The sequence below is a fragment of the Melospiza melodia genome, chromosome 13 (genome assembly GCF_035770615.1).
Source record: "Melospiza melodia melodia isolate bMelMel2 chromosome 13, bMelMel2.pri, whole genome shotgun sequence".
NCBI lineage: Eukaryota > Metazoa > Chordata > Aves > Passeriformes > Passerellidae > Melospiza > Melospiza melodia.
The window spans coordinates 20,006,715-20,026,456 of record NC_086206.1 but is presented as its reverse complement, the minus strand read 5'-3'; the positions used below and the strand labels follow the sequence as shown (position 1 = coordinate 20,026,456).

The 19,742-nt window shown below is 43.7% G+C and overlaps 1 long non-coding RNA gene across 1 annotated transcript; it reads right to left on the bottom strand.

The window, feature by feature from the left end:
• Positions 1-2,721: 2,721 nt before the first annotated feature.
• LOC134424390 (uncharacterized) lies at positions 2,722-18,445 on the bottom strand. Its single transcript, XR_010029403.1, has 4 exons — positions 18,349-18,445; positions 9,202-9,379; positions 7,964-8,188; positions 2,722-7,864 (listed from the first exon to the last, which is right to left on the bottom strand). It is a non-coding gene; the product is annotated as an uncharacterized LOC134424390 (long non-coding RNA).
• Between the last annotated feature and the right edge of the window lie 1,297 nt (positions 18,446-19,742).

The window sequence follows — 19,742 nt, the reverse complement described above, 5'->3', positions numbered from 1 at the left end:
GGATGGTGACTCCACCACTTTTCTAGGGAGCATCACCCCTTTGGAGGGATCATGGGTGTGCAGGGATGATTGTGTACATGGGGATGTCCCTGAGGGGCTGGGTGTGGCCTGGCTGTGTGGCCTCTTGTGGGGAGATGTGTCCCTTTCCATGGGGGTCAGCTTCCCCAAGGCCCGGTGGTTTCTGATCTCCCTCTCCTCAGCAATACTCAAAATAATTACCCGCCCAAAAATCAGCCAAATTCATCTGTGCTGTCAATCTCCTCTACAGATGCTCTGGAGGTAGTGTTGAGTCTCTAACCACAGCATTTCAGTGCTTTAATTGTGCCTTCTGCTTTGGGAACACAGAGAAAGGAGTGAGTGAGTGAGTAATCACCACGAGCCCATGAATGAACAGCGAGATTGTGCATGGAGAAACCGAGAGAGAGAGACCACACAGCGAGGAGTGGGAGCCGTGGGATTAGGAGCTGGGATTTCTCTTGCTCTGTGCACAATCCACGAGGCCCTGCTGCCCTGGATGATCTCATGGAAGAAGTATATTTTCCATCTGTGAGGAACTCCTCGCAGTATCAGCTAAGTGCGAATTAGCAGGATCATTAGCCACTCTTTGAGGGGGATGGCTGCCAGGAAGCCTGGCTGTATGTTTGAGGCAGAATTCCTGATGTCTGTGTGTCTGGAGGAGTATAAATTCTTCTATTCCCCTCCAGTAGCCTAATTAGATTTTACTCTGTTTATTAGAAGAGTTCAGTTGCTAGCTTAGCATGAAATAAAATCTGCATGATTAAGAAGTCACGAGCAGTAAAGCTTACAGTGTGCTGGTAGAAATTTTCCTTTTGGATCAACAGTGGTGAAATCCTCCAGGGTTAAATAAAGTGAAAGCAGGGCTGTGTTTAGATCCAGGATCAAAACAGGGTGTCAGGGACAGAGGGAGGGTTGGGAAAGGGGGTGTCATGCCATTCCAATCATACTTGAAATGAGACATTTTCTGGGGAAATTGCATTTTTAACCACATAGCAGAGTGGATCTTCACTGGGAAACAAGGATAGGAAAGATGCTCTTCCATTTGAAAATGTATTCTTCAGCTCTTCTCACTTCCTTCACAATATATCAAGAGTCAAGGGGTCTAAAAAGGTGGAGTAATACCTAGACCTAATTCTAGTCAAATATCTTCAAGCCTTTCAGAAGCTGATGGCCTTAGTGATGCCAAACAGCCTCCAGTAGAGACTGTATCCATTAATTTTTCTAAAGTGAAGCTTGGCCTTGGAATAAAAATCCATTGAAGACAATGAGATGCTTGGGGCTAGGATTAGATCCTTGCACGGAAAATGCTGAACAGCCAAAAACCCCTGAGATTTCTGAAGTTCAGGATTTGCCCTTCAGTTTCCAAATCCCTGGTGGCAAAGAATTCCAGGCAAGTGTCCCTCAAAATTTCCATGTAACATTTTAGGAACTGAAGGCTAGGGGAACCAGAAAAGAAAACAAATATTCTATTTCCACTGACTTTGTTGGGAACTGCTCTGTTACACACAAAGCCATCAACAATCTGCAACAGAGAGTTTTCCAAATGGTTGGTTTTTGAGTAATCAAATTTTGGGGTTGATGACCCCAAAATCCTACTGGAAAAACACCTCTGTATTACCTGCAGAAAGAAAAATAGAGTGTTTTTCTTTCTCCCAATAATCTGAGAAAATAAACCTAATTGCAAATGAGTTTATTCTTTTGAAGGACCTCCAAAAGTTGTGTCTAATGTAATTTTTTTTTTGTGTTGGGCTGTACCTAAAACCTCTGAGTCCAGCCCACCTGCTGGTAGGGGCAACCTGATCACAGACATGAATCCTGCTCCTCATGGACCATTTAAAAATCCATCAGGGTGCAAATCTGAGGATGAAAGTCGGAAGCCTGGTGTAGAAAGTAAATTCTGGAGCCCAAGAAAAGAAAAGAGCAAGCTCAGAGGAGGTTAAGAGTCGAGGGAAAGAGACTCGAAACCTAAAACCTTCCCCAAAAAAGCGAAGGGATTTGTGCAACCCAAGGGACTAAAAGTACATTTTGGCCCATGCTCTGGTTTTCCTCAGCATGTGCCCAGCCACAAGAGCCCATGTGGTTCTTCTGTTTTCCCAAGTCTTTTGAAATATAGATGCAAGAGTTTCGAATCCCCGAGCTTCCCTGCATTCCTGAAGAAATTGGCCCACCAAGTCGTTGTAATTCAGGATACCACCATACACCCACATGTAAGATTCCTTAACAACTATGCACATTTTTAGGCTCAAATATTTTAGAATTGTTTTCACTGTGCCTGAGCTGTAATTGGCTCAGCTTCCCAAGTGTTGGATCATCTAACTGGAGTGATTTTTGACTCCGAGCCCAGGCACCATATCAAAACATTTATCAATTAATCATAAAAAGTAACTAACATTGTTGTCCACCCAAGAAAAACTGTCACTTACAGACTCATGTATGTTATTCCTTATGAAAGAGCTGCTATATAGAAGTTGATTTCCTGCACAGACCAGGTGGAAAATCTGCTAAAGGCAGAGGTCAAATTTAGTTTAATTTTATACCCTTTGTTAAGAATGTTCTCCCTCTCTCTCTCTCAAAAAAAAAAAAAAAAACAGAAGAAGAAGAAAAAAAAAACCACCCTTGTGCTCCTTTCCAAGTATTCTAAAGTTAATTCATGTGGAAGAAAAAAAAAGATTAGGATAAAATTTCAAATATTAAATTCAAATGCAGGATTAATGAGTTTTATTTCAAAGCCCCAGAGGTTGTCTGGAATTTAGGACATTTTTTTAGTGGCAGACACGAGACACAGCCAGATGCAGTCGTGTTTTGGACCAGCTCAGCACAAATTTAGCACCTTGAAGGAGAAATTTTATGTCTGTTTTGTAAAGCAAACATTTCAACTTTTCCAAAATCCCTTGTCCAAAAGATATTATTGTTGCACTGGATGAAGGAAGGGATTTGAACTGAGGCTGACTGGTTTCTCCAGCACAGACAAATTGCCACGCCATCACCATCCCTGTAGGTGATATGGGTCTCATGTCCCATGCAACAGATCCATATAAATCATATCTTTATTTTTTAATAATGTGGAGCAAGATAGATTTAAAAAAAAAAATAAATTAAAGAATTGAACCATTTCCTGAAGCCAAATTTAAGGCTGTCCTGGTGACACTCTGCAGGAAAGAGCTTTTTGCAGCTTGGTTTCCCCAAGAGCAGCAGGGAAGGGCTTGGCAGAGGTACAAACCCCGTTCTTCTCACGCCCTCCAGCCAGCATGGCAAACCCAGGGCTCAGGGGCTGCTCCCCTTCACACCCTCTCCCCAGGGCAAAGCCCTTGGAGGCCAAACCTCCCCTTCCATTAAAAGATGTTGTTATCATCCCAAAAATTAACATACTTCAGCTCCCTCCCTGGCAGGGCTGCTCCCAAGAAGCCCCAAGCATCAGCTGTGTTTCAGGTCACCACAATTTTTCAGAAAAAGAGAGAAATTCCTGTTTCCAGAGCAGTGATGGCTTGGGAAGGGTTGGTAGCACCAGGGGAGCTCAGCCAGCAGATCCAGAGCAGGTGGTTGGACCACGGTGTCTTTTGGGCAGCCAGAAGTGCTAAACATTGTCCTGATTGAAATAAAAAAATTCAATCCCTGTTGAATTCAATGGATGGGGAAGGCAGCCAACATTGGGTTTCAAATTTTATGTATCAGCATTGAAACCTTGATGGGAAAGAACCAAAACCTTGCAGTGAACACCTTCAAACGCTGGAATCTTGTCTTAAAAGATTCCAATTACAGCAAGAAGAAAACACTGGTGTTTCAGTTTCACATTCTGGCACTTGATCAAATGGACATACCACGGTCTGTAAATAGACCCAAAAAACTGAAAAATCATTCCAATTAAATTCCTTCATTGCCTTAGAACTCTGACTCACCTATGGACAATCAGTGGAATTAACATCAACAGATAATTAGGACTTGGTAATAGGCAAGCTTCAGACTGATTATTCCATTTAGAAAAACAATCACAAATTATTTTTTTGTTATTTCTTCCTGGGATGAAAATCCTACAAGAACAGCTTTTCCCCCCTCCAGTACAGAACAAAAATAGTCCATGGAAACAGACTCATCTCACAGTATTTCAAAATCAGTGTGAAAACATAACAATATAACAAAATATAACGATAAAACAAAATATTATGCAACATAGCAAATATACTTTAAAAATTCCTAAAAGATTTTTCTGAATTTCAGCTAAATTTTCGGGTCAATCCAAATTTTTTCCCATCTGATTGCTTACAATCTCATCCCATCTCTAACCCTTTTCAACAGCAATGGAACTTTGGATTTAAAGCTTCATTTCCAAATGGATTTCTTGGCCAGATGGGAGGAGGTGGATGTGATTGTCAGGAATTTCAGGTTATAACTGCCTGGAGCTGCTCTGAGTGCAATGCTGAGCCACCACCAAAGGAAGGGAAAAGCTGTGCAAGGCAGTGGCAGCTGCTCTGACTGCAGCCACATTTCACTCACATGAGGCCAATGCCTCTTTTGGTCTTTCTCACCTCTGAACTCAACCCCTGACATGGCTTGAAGCTGAAAAGTATCTTAAATATCAAAAATTTCACCAAAATTTGCTGAATATTCAGTGTTTTACGGACAAAGCCTTGCTATATATTATCAGTGGCACAAGCTTATGCTTCATTTTGGATGTAATAAGAAATGTTTTATCCCTGGACACTGCTTTGCACATGTTCAATCTTTATCTAAACCTCACAGTTTGACACTTGAGTGCAAAAGTCCCCAGATCAGTTGCATCACTCTGACCCATTGTCCAAGGCCAGCTGAACTGGAGGCTGAGCCAAGGGACACGTTATCCAGAGGAAAACAGCAATAGCTGAAACATATCTGAGGCACCAACAGGATGTGAACCCTTCACAACATCTTCCTCTGCTGAAAACCAACCAGCCCAGCACAATGAGAATATTGGGCTGCCACCTGCACCCCCAGCACCTCCCAAGGCTGCTTGGCTGCAGAGATTGGATGGTTTTCCATTCTTGGCCTGGACTCTGGTGGGAAATATTCCCACAGCTGGATGTGAACAAAGAGTGAGGCATCCCAGTGAGTGGACAGGAGGCTGGAGCCAAGCCCTGGCCTGGGTGGAAGCCTGTTCCATGACCAGTTGCTCCACACCTGGCTCAGAGCTTGGGGATGTCCCGCATGGAGCCGTGAGGTTTTTATGGGCACTCCATCTATCATTGCATCCAGGGGAAATAAAAAGGAAAAAAAAAAAAAAAAAAAAAAAGAACAGCAAAAAGAATAAAACCAAGATTTTTATGGGCCTAGGAGGAGCTAACCTGGAAATATCACTGGCACAAATAGAGCTGTTGAGCAGACAATAGCACTGGGGTATTGCCATGGGTTTGTTTACCCAAACGTGGCCGTCCTCGCTGTGAGGTCCCCACCCTGCTGCTCCCCAGCCTGGGGAGCTGGTGGAACACAAGCTGTGATTGCCATGCTGACAGCTTTATTGCCTCCCTGACCTTGCTATTTTTAAGGGAACAGGTTATCTCCGTGATGTAATCAGGTCTTCCTCGTGCTGTGGGGTCATTCCCACTGCAGGGAGCTGGAGCCTTTGGTCCTCGCTCGCCTTTGGAATGCCAAGTCAGCTGTTCCAGGTGGCCAGGAGCTTATGGCACTGGTTGGACTGAAAGCTACTGAGACTGATTCTCTCTTCCCAAATCACTCAGAAAATACAGCTTTGGTTCCTTTCTTCAAACTTAGTTTATCCAAATTGATAAAGAGAATTTAAATATCCAAATTTTGAGACTTGAAGCTTAAATGTTTTAATTAATTTAATGCGTGTTTGTGTTAGGAGTGGGAAAGTGCAAGTTGTAGTTCACAAGTGATTCTCTGGAATAAGTGCAATAAGTAAATAAATTATAAAAAATGTTGTTGCACTTCCATTTTGAAGGTTCTCGTTGCAAAACAAGTGGACAGAACTGCCAGACTTTCACTTAGGAAAATAAAATTTCCCAGTGGGCTGAGTTCTACAGAGTTATTAAAGGCTTTACGTCAAAATTATCTTTCTGGAGAAGACACAGCCATGATTTCAGCAAATGCTAAAAACTTGGAAAATTAGAAAAGCATTTACTGATTTAGTAACTACTTATCCAACATTATCTGTATGTAAACTATTCCCTCAGAATGATATTACTTAAAAGCTCTCTCCTATTTTAAATTCCTGACTTCTGTCCGAATTCCATGAGACACCCACAGCAGAGGTTAGGTGAGCTCTGTTAGGAAGTATTCCATGGGAATAGAACACCTTTTCCAGTCTCAGCTGGAATGAGGAAATGAAAAAAATTAAAAATCAATTCCTATTTGAGCGAATGCAGTCCAAACATTAGCTCTAAATAATTTCCCCAGTCCCTATTCTTGTTGATTCCAGTGTCAAGTTGGTTGTGGAACCCAACCACAAAACTGCCTGGAAGGTTTCCTTGGCTTCTCTCAGCTTGCAAGCCTCAAATCTTGAGGGGTGCATTAAAGGAGATGGTGACCCTCTCCTCCACAGTTCCTATGGAATGGGAAAATGGGTTTATGGGCCATTAAACCCCTCCATTCCTTCAGAGGTGGGGGAATGGGCACATCTGAGACCTCCAGGGTGCAGCCAGTGGGTGTAACCTGCACAGGGACACAGTTCCCATAACGTCACAGCAAGGAGAGGTGAGCTGGAGCAGAAATAAATCCACTTTCTCACCAAACACCCTCCTATTTTTCCCGAGTCCAGATAAGCAAATTAAAAATGATGTCATGGCTCCCCCAGGACACTGCAGCACGCTGCCATTTGTCCAGCCAGAGTACAACTCCTATTAGTGTGATATAACACAGTAGTTGGGAACTCAATAGGAAAAACAGAGCTGGAATTTAATAAAAAAACCTCTCCAGCTTTTAACTCATTGCCCTTAACACGCAGAGCTACTGTAAGTGAGCGCCTCAACATGAACACTCTGAAGACCAAAGAATTAAAGTAAATGCAATCAGCAGATTACTAAATACCAATGGGAAATTTAGAGCTACAGAGCAAAATCCCAGAGCATTAAAGGATTTACTGCTTGGCATTGATGAGAAGCAAATCTTTGGATTTCCATTTCTATCCTTAATTAGCAACTGAGGTTTATTTTAGTCTAAACCAAGTCACAAAAGATAACACACCCTAAAAGAAAATAGATAGCAGTGCAATAAGCTTCATAAAACATCTTATTAAAAATTAGAAGAAAAAATAACAGATTCAAATGGAAAATCAATTTCCAGGACTTCCATTTCCTTTTGTTTTCTTGTCTTCCCACCCATGCTCAGCTGTTTTCTAATAACATTCAGCTCTTTGCTAGCAAGGTTACCAAGGGTGGTGACAAAGATAGCATTGGAAACCCAGAAGGGAGGCTCCCTTTTAGAAGGGACATTTTGGGAGTGTTCTTGCTCCTTCACAGCTTGGGGTTTGAAGGTTTGCTGTCTCCCTGCCCAGTTCCCACTGGAAGAGGGATCTAAAAAGGATGAGCCGTGTTCCACGTGGCCTCAGCTGTGTGAAAAGCAGCTGTGTGAAATTGAGTGGCTTTTATGGATTCTCTGGGACTGGGGAAAGATAAGGTTCTTCTGCTCAACGAGGACATCCCTGGCTGGTTCTCCTCTGATCCCACCTACCATTTGCACTGCTGGTTATGAGCTCCCAGCAGCTGCTTTGGCAGGGTGTGCTGGAGCATTCCTGGTTTGCTGGAGCGCTCCCAGCTGCCAAGATGCACCAGGGATTTGATGTCTGGTCTCCTGACCTGGGATGCAGATTCCCACGGCACCATTTCCAGCACAGCTCCTGCCATGGCTTCAGGAAAAGCTGTAAAATATAAGCACCTGCTTCAGAACAGGAGCAAAGCGAAAGTCTGGGAGTTAAATCTGAAGAAATTCATAATAACAAGGCCAGTCCCGAACAAACCTCATGATTCAGTGAGAAGGAAGCTGAGGTCCTGCTGTTAATCACTCCCTACTTTTCTCCCTTCACCAGAGAGCCCAAGAATTCATTTGGTCCACATAAAAATTAACTATGGAGTGAGTGAGTGTGATCCAGATCCACAGATCCATCCCTCCATGGCTTCACAGTCCAGGATTCCAATCAATTCCAGCTCCAACTTTAAACAGATCATCTAGGTCTGTGAATCATCTAAGGAGGAAAACTCCATTAAGTTAAATCAAGCCTAAGTTGCCAAGTTGGTATCTAGCGCTCAAAGATCATTGGATGGCATAAGAATTATTTATTTTTAAAAATTCAACTTTGAATTATTTTTATTTATCTTGTAGTTAGCAGTCGATTGGGTTGAAAACTGGACACTTGTTGGACATGACAAAGTTTTCATTGTGCGCTAAAATAATTAGTTATGCATCTGAAAATGCATTGGTTACAGTAATAAAATTGCAGGCGTCCTTAAAATAAATTATCAAATAAAAAGTAAAGTTTTCATCTATAAGAAATAAAAAGGATAAAACCCCAAAACCACAGCCACAACCAAAGAAAGCAAAACCCCACAATCCTTTAATGAATTACTTAACAAGTGGTGATACTTCAATCTGTGGTCATTCATTACACCCTGATTCTCAAGGCGAATCCTGAATGAGCACAATCTGGAGGCACTGATGGATATCTGCCCATCCCAGCCTTTATCTCAGAGCCTGAGCAGGGGCTTTAATGCATTTTGGGTTTGTGACACCTCTGCCATGGCCAGGAGGGACAGCGACAGCGGGAATGTGATGGACGAGCACCGTGGCAGAGCCAGGAGCTGGGATGTGAGGGTGCCCTGCCTTAGCTCAGCGAGAAGAGACAAAGCAACTCCCTCCCTTGTTTTTTAATTTGTTAAAATAACACCTCCATATTCCCAGGGGCAAATGTCAGGAATAATTGCATGCAAATTGCGCCGGAGTCACGCTGAGGCACCCAGTGCCACCCAAGGGCCCCTGAAGGGTTAAAATCGAGGAGTTCAGCTAATTTACAACTGGAGACCTTTATCATCTCCCGGTGACTTTGAGGGCTCACATTTCGCACTTAATTACTCGTCCAGCAATCAGGCCAGGGCTGAGAGATAGATGTGTTCTGTGTTTAGCCCTCGCAGCTGTGAATTGTTTATTTACTTATCGTCAGGCCGGGAATGGCTGCAATTTAAAGGTTCAGATCTCTGCTACCCTGAGCTGGGGAAGGTCTTCCTTTAAACACTTCCATATTCCGCGCTGGAATTCCGCTGGAGATGCCCATCTTCTCCTCCCTCCCGTTCCGGGTAACCAGCAGGTGTTCCTGGTTAGTGGCCACTGGGGTTGTTCACGCCAAAGAGCCGCTGCCAAGTTCACAATCGGGACGAGGAATCTGCAGAGATAAATTGGGGAAGGTGAAAAGCGGGCCAGGGAGATGAGGGGAGATGAATTCCAGCGGCCCGGCTTCCGTGGGATGGCGCGATCCCTATCTGGGACAGCTTCAAACGGTGGCTGCTAAGAATTCCTAGGCCAAATGGTGTGATTACAATTTCAGCTGTCAAATGGTGACCAGATGGCTTTATCTTTCACACCAGAGGCCTAAGAAGTTGGTTAGGTGTGACCTCTGCACATACCAATCCACCTGCAGAGCACCAAGGCCTGCAAGGCCCGGAATTCCCGGCGTTCCCAACGCGCCCATCCTCGTCTTTGGGAATTTTGGAGCAAAGCTGTGTGAAACCAACAGCCTCAGTTTTCACAGGGTCACATCACCCTCCAGTGCAGCACCACCAGCAATGCTGTGGGACCACTTGGGGAGCTGGGGATTACAACAGAAAATGGAATGGAGAGGCCAAAACTTCAGCTATTTCCTCAAGAATCAAATCCCCTACTTCTGGGAGAAAAGGATTTTTCTCCATCTTTGCCCTTTTTCTGTCTAACAGCTTTACTGAGGTGTGAAAAACACACCTCAATCAGTGGTGTTACTAGTATCAATGTACCAAGAGTATTGTTTTAATTAGGTTTCTCCCTCTAGGCAAGGATGTTCCTAGGAAGAAGGGTAGGGGACACAGCTAATAATTTTGTAGACAAAGCTGGGAGGTGATAGCACTTTGTGGAATTTCCAGTTAGTCCAAATAGAGGCTTCCTTGTTTTTTCCCAGTAGTTTATTTTATTCAGAGTATTCAGAGTGTCATTTGCCTCTCTCCCAGAGTCATGTAACTTAAGGTCCTTCCCAACCCAAACTCTGTATTTCAGCCCCTGAGGGTTACTGGGTTACTAAGTGGGGATGATCCCTGTTATTCTCTTGGGGCACACCCAGACTTCCCATCTACCCAGGAAAGAAAGAGTTGTGCAGGGGAAGAGAATCTCAGTTCCATAGCGGGCCAGAAAAGGACGTTTCAGAAGGAAAATTGGTGAAATTCCCCAAAATGGTCTGAGCATCCAGGCACCGCTGATGGAGGAGAGGATGGTGGAGAGAGCAGATTGGACATATCACCTAAAAAATCCATGTTAGCTCCAGGAGAGGCGCTCTGGGCACAGCCCAGCCCGAATTCCCAGCAGCAGCAGCAGCTCTGGAGGTCAGGGGCTTGCTGGGGAATATCCCATGACCCGTTCCAGTGCCACAGGCAGCTCCCTGCAGCCTCCAGGAAAGCCTGGCTGTTCCCACACGGAAAGCACAGCGCTCTGCAGCAGGTCTCAGATTAGAGCAGTATTAAAAGTAAGGACTTTGGGGTCGATATTAACCCCAGAGAATTCTGCCTGTGGGCAGGTGGAGGGGCTGACAGACATCAACAGCAGCAGCAGAGTTTCTGCCTCCAGGCTCTTGCAGCAGCCAACTGCTTTTGATTTAAAGAAAAGGCTTTCCTGTCCTGTGCTCTTATGAGAAACACACTTTTCTCCCAGTCCCAAGGTTATTTCTATCCCACAGATGAGGAGAAGGGGATGCAAGCTGACAGGGAACATGGCAAGGAAGTCTAAAGTACAGAGGCACTGCTTCCTAATATTTTTTTGTATTATCATCACCACTGCTGTGGGAACAAATTACCAATCTTTGCAAGTGATCATTAAAGTGTTTTAATAATAATATGTTAAAAAAAATAGATCAGAACTTTCTACTCTTGAAGAATTATAAGAGATATTATTAGACATACACAAAGAAACAAAAATGCAGATAGTTCCAGGGTGATTTGGATTTTCTCAGAAACAGATCTACAATCATCTGTGTCACTTCAGTAAAGCCAAAGAAACAAGAAAAGAGCCTCCATAGGCATAATTGAATTAGACAAAATCCTGGAATTTGATGAGAGATAAAGTTACCACTAATTCTCTTTAAGAAGAAAAAAAAAAAAAAAAAAAAAGAGATGAAATTAAAATGTCAAAAGAGCAGTGAGCTGCTAAATTGAACCTTCAGTGTTGGGTGCATTCACGGTTGTGTTGGCAGCGCATCCGTGAAGGCACTGAAGTAAAAACACCACAAATGAGAAAGAAAACACCCAAAATGTAACTTTTAAAAGGAATTAAATGAACAGCACAGAAATGGTTCAGGATTTACAAAAGAGAATTGCAAGGCAGAAACAAACACAAGCAAAACCTGGACCAGCAACAGCCCCGTATGTACAAATGTGCTGGGGCTGGGATGAATTCTGTGGGCTGGATTGATGAGAGGGGTACCAAAGACATGGACCCAGGCAGATCCCAGGCTGGCCTTCACCCACTGACACAGAAAATAGGAGGAACATTTGTTTCTTCCAGTTTTTTTGCAATTTTTCTCTTTTGTTTTAATTTTTGCTTCTGCTGACGTTGAGCTGACAGCAGCAGCGCGGTGGGTTCAGGGCTGCAGCCTCCGCTCAGGGAAGTGGGGATTTTCAGAGAACTGTGAAAATTTAACTCAGATGAACCTTGCCCTGATTTAACAGACATAAAATGAGAGAAGGGAACTTCTCAGGTTCTCAGGCCAGCAGAGGAATTATTGCAGAAAGCCTGTGACAGAGATGAAAGGCAATGGGCACAGGGAGCTGTTTCGGAGGTGAGCGCAGAGGCAGAGGATCCCTTGTGCTGGCTCCCCTGCCCTGCTGCTTCACTCTGCCTTTTCCCACACTTAAAGGGAAGCAAAACAGTTCTCTGAGAGCCTGAGGGAACCCAGAGAACAAGGTGGGCAGGGAAGGATGTGCCAGGAATCTGTTTGGTACCAGAATGCTGCCCTAGCGTACCAAGAGGGAGGGAGGCTCCCACAGTGATGTGACTCCCATATTATTTTTGTCCCAAATACACAAAACTCTGGCTATAGCAATCAGCTAGGAATAATATCAGTCCCAAATGCCTTTTTTAACCCAGGAATTTGCAGCAGAGCACTGGAGAGATGCACTTCTGCCAGTGATGGTGATGCTTTTGCAGCGCTGGAACCTGGGGGCCAAGAAAATCCCATTTTCTGACTGTTGCTCATCACTCCCCTGACATTTCAAAGAGATTTTATCTGTCTGGCATGGAAGATTTCCCAAACTGTTTTTATTAGGAGGACTTTTGTATGCCAGCAATGAATATTACTCTATTACTGAAAGGAATCAAAAGCTAAAGTGCCTGCGTGTACAGTTAATCTATCCAAACAGAAAATGTTTCTTAAAAAATTACGGCACTATTTTTATAACAAACCTCAGCCAAACTCCAAACTGAATAAATGGAATGTGTTCTTTTAAAACCAATTTATTTTTTTAATCATGGGCAAGAAGTCCTTTCCTTGCTTTCATTCATCAGGTAATGCTTCACCCCCCCATATTTGTGTGAGGAGATTTGTCTGTCAGGGGATTTTTGCTTTGGAGGCATCGGATTGAAACATTCCCAAGGTTGGAAGGTGGATGTGAGCCTGGGATGGCATCACAGCCAGCCTGTAGTTTCTATCTCTTTTAACAAAACCATGAACAAGGCAAGAAAATGCCTCAAAGGGGCCGGGAATGATGGGGAAGAGCCACCCTAAAACCCTGATGCACCTAAATAAAGCATCAGGTCAGAGCCGTAGGAATTTCTATGGGATTATACAAAGATCTATTCCTGCTGAAACGTTCTGAAGGCAAAACACTGTCTTTATGTTATTTAAAACTGGCCTGCACACTCATTACCACAATGTAATTGTCATTAGGGTTGCTTAAAGCAGAGCTTGGCCCTTCCTAATTTATACTCCCCAATTATTATTACGGTTTTACTTTAACTAGAAGCTCGTGCAGAGCTCTCCCTGCAGTTTTTCAGTATTTATTTAGGCTTGCACCACTGCCCAAGACCACAATTTGAATGTCCCAAGCCTCATCCCACGATCTCTCACTCCCCAAAATGCTGCGCATTTTTTGATGCCGTCAGGGAGAGGAGTCGAACCAAACAATTCCCAAACAATCCGCAGCCTGCGAGGACCCTAAAATGTGGTTAAACATTCCTAGAGGAGGCGGTGATGAATAGGCAAGCAGGGTAACCTGACCCCAGGGCTTCAACATCCCCTTTTTGTTTGTTTGTTTGTTTGTTTTATTCCTGAGCTTTCCAGGAGTTTCAGCCTCGAGCAAACCCGGGGGCCTTAAAATAAAAAAAAAAAAATATAAAAAAAAAAAAAGCAAAATAAACCAAAAAAGCAAAAAAAAAAAAAAAAAAAAGGCAGGAAAAACTTTAATTCCTACAACCACGTCGCTCATTTGTGTACGTGGTTTTTAAGAGGATTTTTCCCATTCTAGAAAATAAATTAATTTGAATTTCTCCCCTCTGGTTTTCGTGGGTGAAAGAGAAACTCTGTGCCCTTGCCGAGGGTTTGAGCGCTGCTTTTTCTTATTGCCCTGTTAAAGGTCAGAAGCAGGTAATGGATGTCGAAATTTCCACACTCTGGGGCAAGCTCGGAGCTTGTTGACTTTAATATCAGTTTTCTTCTACCACAGGGAAGAAAAAAAAAACAAAAAGGAAAAAAAAAAAGGGGGGAAAAAAATCCAGCTCCTCATTGATTTTTCATGGAAATTCACCAATTTCTCCTCGTTCAAGATCTGGTTTTTGATTTCTCCTGGATTATCATGTTGCTCTGCCCCCCAAATAAAGCCCGGCTTTGTTTCAGCTCGGGATGGTGGCATCGCTGTTACTGCACAGGGGAAAATCCCGAAGTGCTGGAGGTTGGCGCTGCTACCCCAGAAAAAAACAAACAAAACCCTCGGGAAAACCCACCTTGAGAAAAAGAGGGAGAAAAAGTCGGAGAAAGCTGGGGATGGGAATGTGCCTTCGTGCAGAGGGGAATAAGGAGCTCAGCGTGGCAGAATTCAGCAGGGTTCAATCTGAAATGTGAATTTTGGGAGCTCAGCGTGGCAGAATTCAGCAGGGTTCAATCTGAAATGTGAGTTTTGGGAGATCAGCGTGGCAGAATTCAGCAGGGTTCAATCTGAAATGTGAATTTTGGGAACCCCAGCTGGCGGGGCTGGGTTGGGTTCAGCCTCAGCTCTTCTGCTCTCAGCTGCCAATGGAGGCAAGGGTGGCAAAATGGTTTGGATTTCTCCAGCTTTCCATCAATAATGGATGGAATGAGCCATGGAAAATTATAGTTTTGTGTGTGTGTGCCCCAGTTGTGCAAGGGGCAAAAATGACCTTTAAAACCCCAACATTTTAATCATCGTTGTTGTTAATTGCTGCAGAACTGGATTGGGATGTTCCCAACGGGCTCCCAAGAGTTGAACCAATTTTTTTTCAAATAAATTAACATAAATCAACATATTCACTGACCCTCTTGAGCTCTTGTAGTTAATACAGGGACAACATTTAAAACTTGCATTTGAAAGTATATCTGGTACGTGAACACTCATTTTGTTATTGCTGGAGTCTAGAGAACTAAGCTATGAAAATGATAAATTTTTTGCTAATTATCATTGAGTCACACTTTGAAATAAAACTATGTGCCCACTGTATTTAAAAAAAATAGAAAAATATTTGAAAACATCAGTTGTCAAAATAAACAGAATATTCCCTCCCATGGGAGGGGAGGAAGGGTCATTAAAAGAAGTTCAACACATTTTCAGGAATGCAAAAATGGGCAAAAATTGAACCAAGAGAAAATTTTGCAGCCTAAAATTTTTTTTTTACTAGATAAAACAAAATAAATACTTTAATATATATTCTGCCATTAGTACATGTATATATAATTATATATAAATTTTCAGGTAACATTTCTGATACAGCTTGTCAGTAATCATTCTGATAAATAATACTGTTGTTATTATTAAATAATAATAATAAGGAGGTTTTAAGTAATCAGGAGGTTTTAAAGCCATTCAAACACAGTGCCTTAAAATCAAAATCCATATTTAATTCTTTAGAATGTTTTCCCCAAATGAGGATAAATGTGGAGTCTGCCCTTTAAATTAAATGACAGGGAGAAGTCAGGGGGGGAAAAAAAACCAAAACAAACCAAACAATAGCAAACAGTTTGAGATTGACTCTGCTCATTGTAAATAAGGGGCTGGCTCTAATTTAGTTAATGAGATTTCACCAGTGTAAATTGAATTACGTTCATTATCCTATGATTAAAATGATCTCTATCATTGCAAAAAAAAATATTAACAGATGAAGGGCTTTTTTCCCCCTAATTTAACAAAAACTGCTGGAATGAGATGTAAAAGCAGAACTCCCACAAAGTTGCTGTGAGCAGAAAAATATTTTTCTTAATTAATTAGTATCGACTTTAATTTTTCAAGAAATTTTAATTATTTTTATTATTTAAAACTGCATCCACTATCCATCAGAACAAAACTACTTTGTGATATACACATTTAAAAAGAGGGGTTTTTCTTATTTTCATCTTTTCTTTGCTCAGCAGACACCACCCCCACAAGACGTGTGTAAAATTCCTTTGCCGATGAGTGCAGCAAGGCACGAGTGAATTCTCAGGTGTTTGAACCTCCAGAAAACAGGAAAGGGCTGCGTATAATCTGCTCTACATTAAATATTATTATATATAAATGATGTATCTCTGCTCTACATTATACATTACTATGTATAAATTATATATATCTGCTCTACATTATTCTATTTTATATATACATGATATATATCTGCTCTCCATTATTCTATATTATAGATACATGATATATATATCTGCTCTACATTATACTCTATTATATATAAATTATATATATCTGCTCTACATTATATATTATTATATATTTCTGCTCTCCATTATTCTATATTATATATACATGATATATATCTGCTCTACATTATTCTATATTATATATAAATTATATATATCTGCTCTACATTATACATTATCTTATATATGTGCTCTACATTGTATATTATTAGATATTTCTGCTCCCCATTATTCTATATTATATATACATGATATATATCTGCTCTACGTTATACTATATTATATAAAAATTATATATATCTGCTCTACATTATACATTATCATATATATCTGCTCTACATTATATATTATAATATATTTCTGCTCTCCATTATTCTATATTTTATATATATGATATATATCTGCTCTACATTATATATTATTATATATTTCTGCTCTCCATTATTCTATATTATATATACATGATATATATCTGCTCTACATTATTCTATATTATATATACATTACATTGTTATGGGTTTTAAGTGTCCTGCAACAACCGATTATTTTGACAACGCCTTTAATTGCCTACAAAGCTCCGCGAGGGGACAGGGGAGGGTCTCTCTTCCCTGATAACACCATTAAACCGCCTGTTGATAAGGCAAATTGTGCCGCGAGTATCCAACAAGTGCTGAAAAGATAAATCCGCTCGCAAAGGCGAGGCAGAGGCTGCGCTCCCCGTCCCAGCACCAAACTTCCAATGCCACCTAATGGAGAGCCCGCACCTCGCAGCGATCCCGGCCGGGCTTTTCCAGCTCCCCAAAGCTCCGGGAGGATGCTGGAACGACAAAATCCAGCGGCAAAGGATGCGCAAATGTTTGGGATGCCTTTGGGCTCCCCAAAATGGGAGTTTGGGGTTGTTTGGGTGCACGGCTCGGGTTTGTGATCTCCGATTTTCCTGGCCAGGAGGAAAAGGCGCAGAGGGATGTGAGAATCACCCGGGATGCGCGAATCGCCCTCCCCGAGGCGGGGTCGGGGCGCTGGAGCATCTCCCCCATGGCTCGGCTCACACTTGGGGACACCGAGAGAGGGGACAGACTGACGAGAAATCTGTCCTTGCCTCTTTCCGTGTCGTATCTGATTTCTGCAGCGCACCCAAGCCTCTCTCCGTGCGGGAATGCTCCCGCATCCCCAGGGCAGCGCTGCGGACACACAGCTCACCCTTGCACACACAGAAATAAAGGGCCAAACCGCTTTAGGACCAGCTTTTAGGGCTGACCCCCAAAGCAGGCCCTAATTTAAGGCTGGTTTGAGATTTCCCGTTGAAGGCGGTTGGAGATTTCCCTGTGAAACCCCTGGAATCGAGTTGGGATTTTGCTGTGTCCTGTGCCCCTTGCTGCAGAACAAAGCCCCATTCTCTCTCTGACCCCAATGTATTTTCTTTACACCGAACCCAGGATTTCCCTCTGGTTTATTTCTGTGGGGCTGGATCCAAAGCTCCCGCTGATTTTGGGGAGGTTTGGGGTAGGGCCCTGCACTTCTGCAGCTCCAGACCTGCCGCAGCCAGGGCTGAACCTCTGCTGATTTGAATGATAAATATCGGCCAACACAAAAATAATTTAGAGAATTGGCTTGGAGGGGTGGAAAACCCAATAATTTTCCATAAATCTCGCTCTGCTTATGCCAAGCTTTGCACCCCTTCACCACCGATTTCAAGCATATTCTGGTATGGCAAGATTAGGGATAAAAATTAACTCTGAGAAAGATACAGATTTACAGATTTTTAACTGCACAGCTCTTGTAGAGTTTTTACACTTTAAGCAGCGGGATTAAAGACAGTAGAGCTGGGACTAAAATGCAAAGGGCGTTTTGCTGCTTAAAAAAAAAAATAAATTAAATAATAGTAAACCAAGCTCAGACAAACCCCTCAACAGAAAACCCGACGCAAATAAAAGCGATTGGGGCAGATTTCCGTGTTTACTTTTCTTTCTGCTGTTGGATCCCGTGTCGTAGCCACAAGAACTGCAAGCATAGGGTACGGAATGGGAAATAAAAGGCAGGAAAAAGAAAGAATAATAATAAAAATGAAGCAAGGAGAAGGGAGCAAACCCAAGAGCTCGGAGCGGCAGCTCCGTAGAGCCGCCCCCCTGCTCAGGCTCCGTCCCTGGAGCAGCGGAGCTCTGCGAGAGGAGAAGGGCACGCTGCAAAGCCCGGGCTCGCAGGGGAGGAAGAGGAAGAGGAGGAGGGTTCGGGACGGAGAGAGGGAATAGAAAAAGTCCAGTACATACAGCTCGATGCGTCCACCAGCCCCCAGCCTCCGCTTCTCTCTCTCTCTCTCTCCCTCTTAAGTCAAAAAGGAAATGCGGTTCTTTTTTTTTTTTTTTTTCGGGATTTTTTTTTTTTTCAGAATCAGAAAACGAACCGTCAGGAAGTTGGCAAAACCTCTGACTAAACAATCAATGGAGGAAATGCAACAAATTCGCTTTGGCGGCGGGGGAGCGAGGGCGGGCGCAGGACGGGGCCGCGCAGGCAGCGCGGGGAGCTGCGCACCGCTCCCTCCCGCGATTCCATCACAATCCTGAATTATTTACCCCACGGACACCCAGGTACGCGGGGCAGGGACGGGCTCCTGTGTCCCCAATCCCTGGCTGAAATCTCCAAATCTGTCCGCAAAAGGAGCACCCTGTGCGGGTGCGCATCGATTTCCCAGGAGTTATCCTCCCTTCCCACGGGCTGGGATGGGCAGGATGGAGAAATGAGCCGGTTCCGTGCTGGTGTTTCTGCTACAAGTGCAGTTTGTACAAGGGCGAGGGTAGCGGGGAGAGGTTTGAGAAGAGTTTGTTTTATATATATATATATTTTTTTTTCCTAATTTTTCTACAATTCCCCCGTTCCTTCCTCACCCCGGAATTTCGGTCTCTGCCTGCCGGGACGGAGCGAGCCGCTCACATCCCCTCCGTGTCTTCCTTAGGTAAAACAAATAAACAAATAAGTAAATCCTTGGAAGTTCCCCGAGCTGTGCGGAGCAGAGCTGCCCCGTCCTGCCCTCCGCTCAGTGCCTCCTTTATGCTCCCGTTCGGAAATTCACCCCCAAACCCTCCCAAGGGATTTTCTCCCAGGTGCTGCTGAAGGCGGCCGGGACCCCCCATCTCCCCTGGGTGCGGAGCCGCCCTCCCCCAGAAATGCGGGACGCGCTCCGGGGTCACCGCTAAAAGCAACACAAATCCGTATTTTTAATAAAGAGCGTTCTCGGGCGAGCTGGCCGCCTTCCACCCGCCCCACGGATGAGCTGGCTCTGTAAACACCGCAGAGCAGATTAACGCTGCTGCTCTAACCTCATGGCGAGAGCCCTGCCTTGCGAGAGCTCTCGCTGCTGCTGATCCGTGCCCCCCAAAAGAGCCCTTTGGGTTTAGGGGTGACAACACCCCCGGCGCGGTTCCTCTCCATCGCCAGCCCTGCCCTGCTCTGAGTGTGCCCCCAGATCCTCTCCCTCATCATCTCTGCCCTCCCTGGGAGGCACCGATGCTTTGGGTGTTCCTTCACTCCTTCTCCACCACCATCTCTCCCTGTTTGGGGTTCTGGGGTGACCCCACTCCCTCTCCATCCCCATTTCTCCCTGCCCGAGGTTCTCGGGGTCTTCCCAGTCCTTCTCCATCCCCATCTCTCCATATTTGGGGTTCTG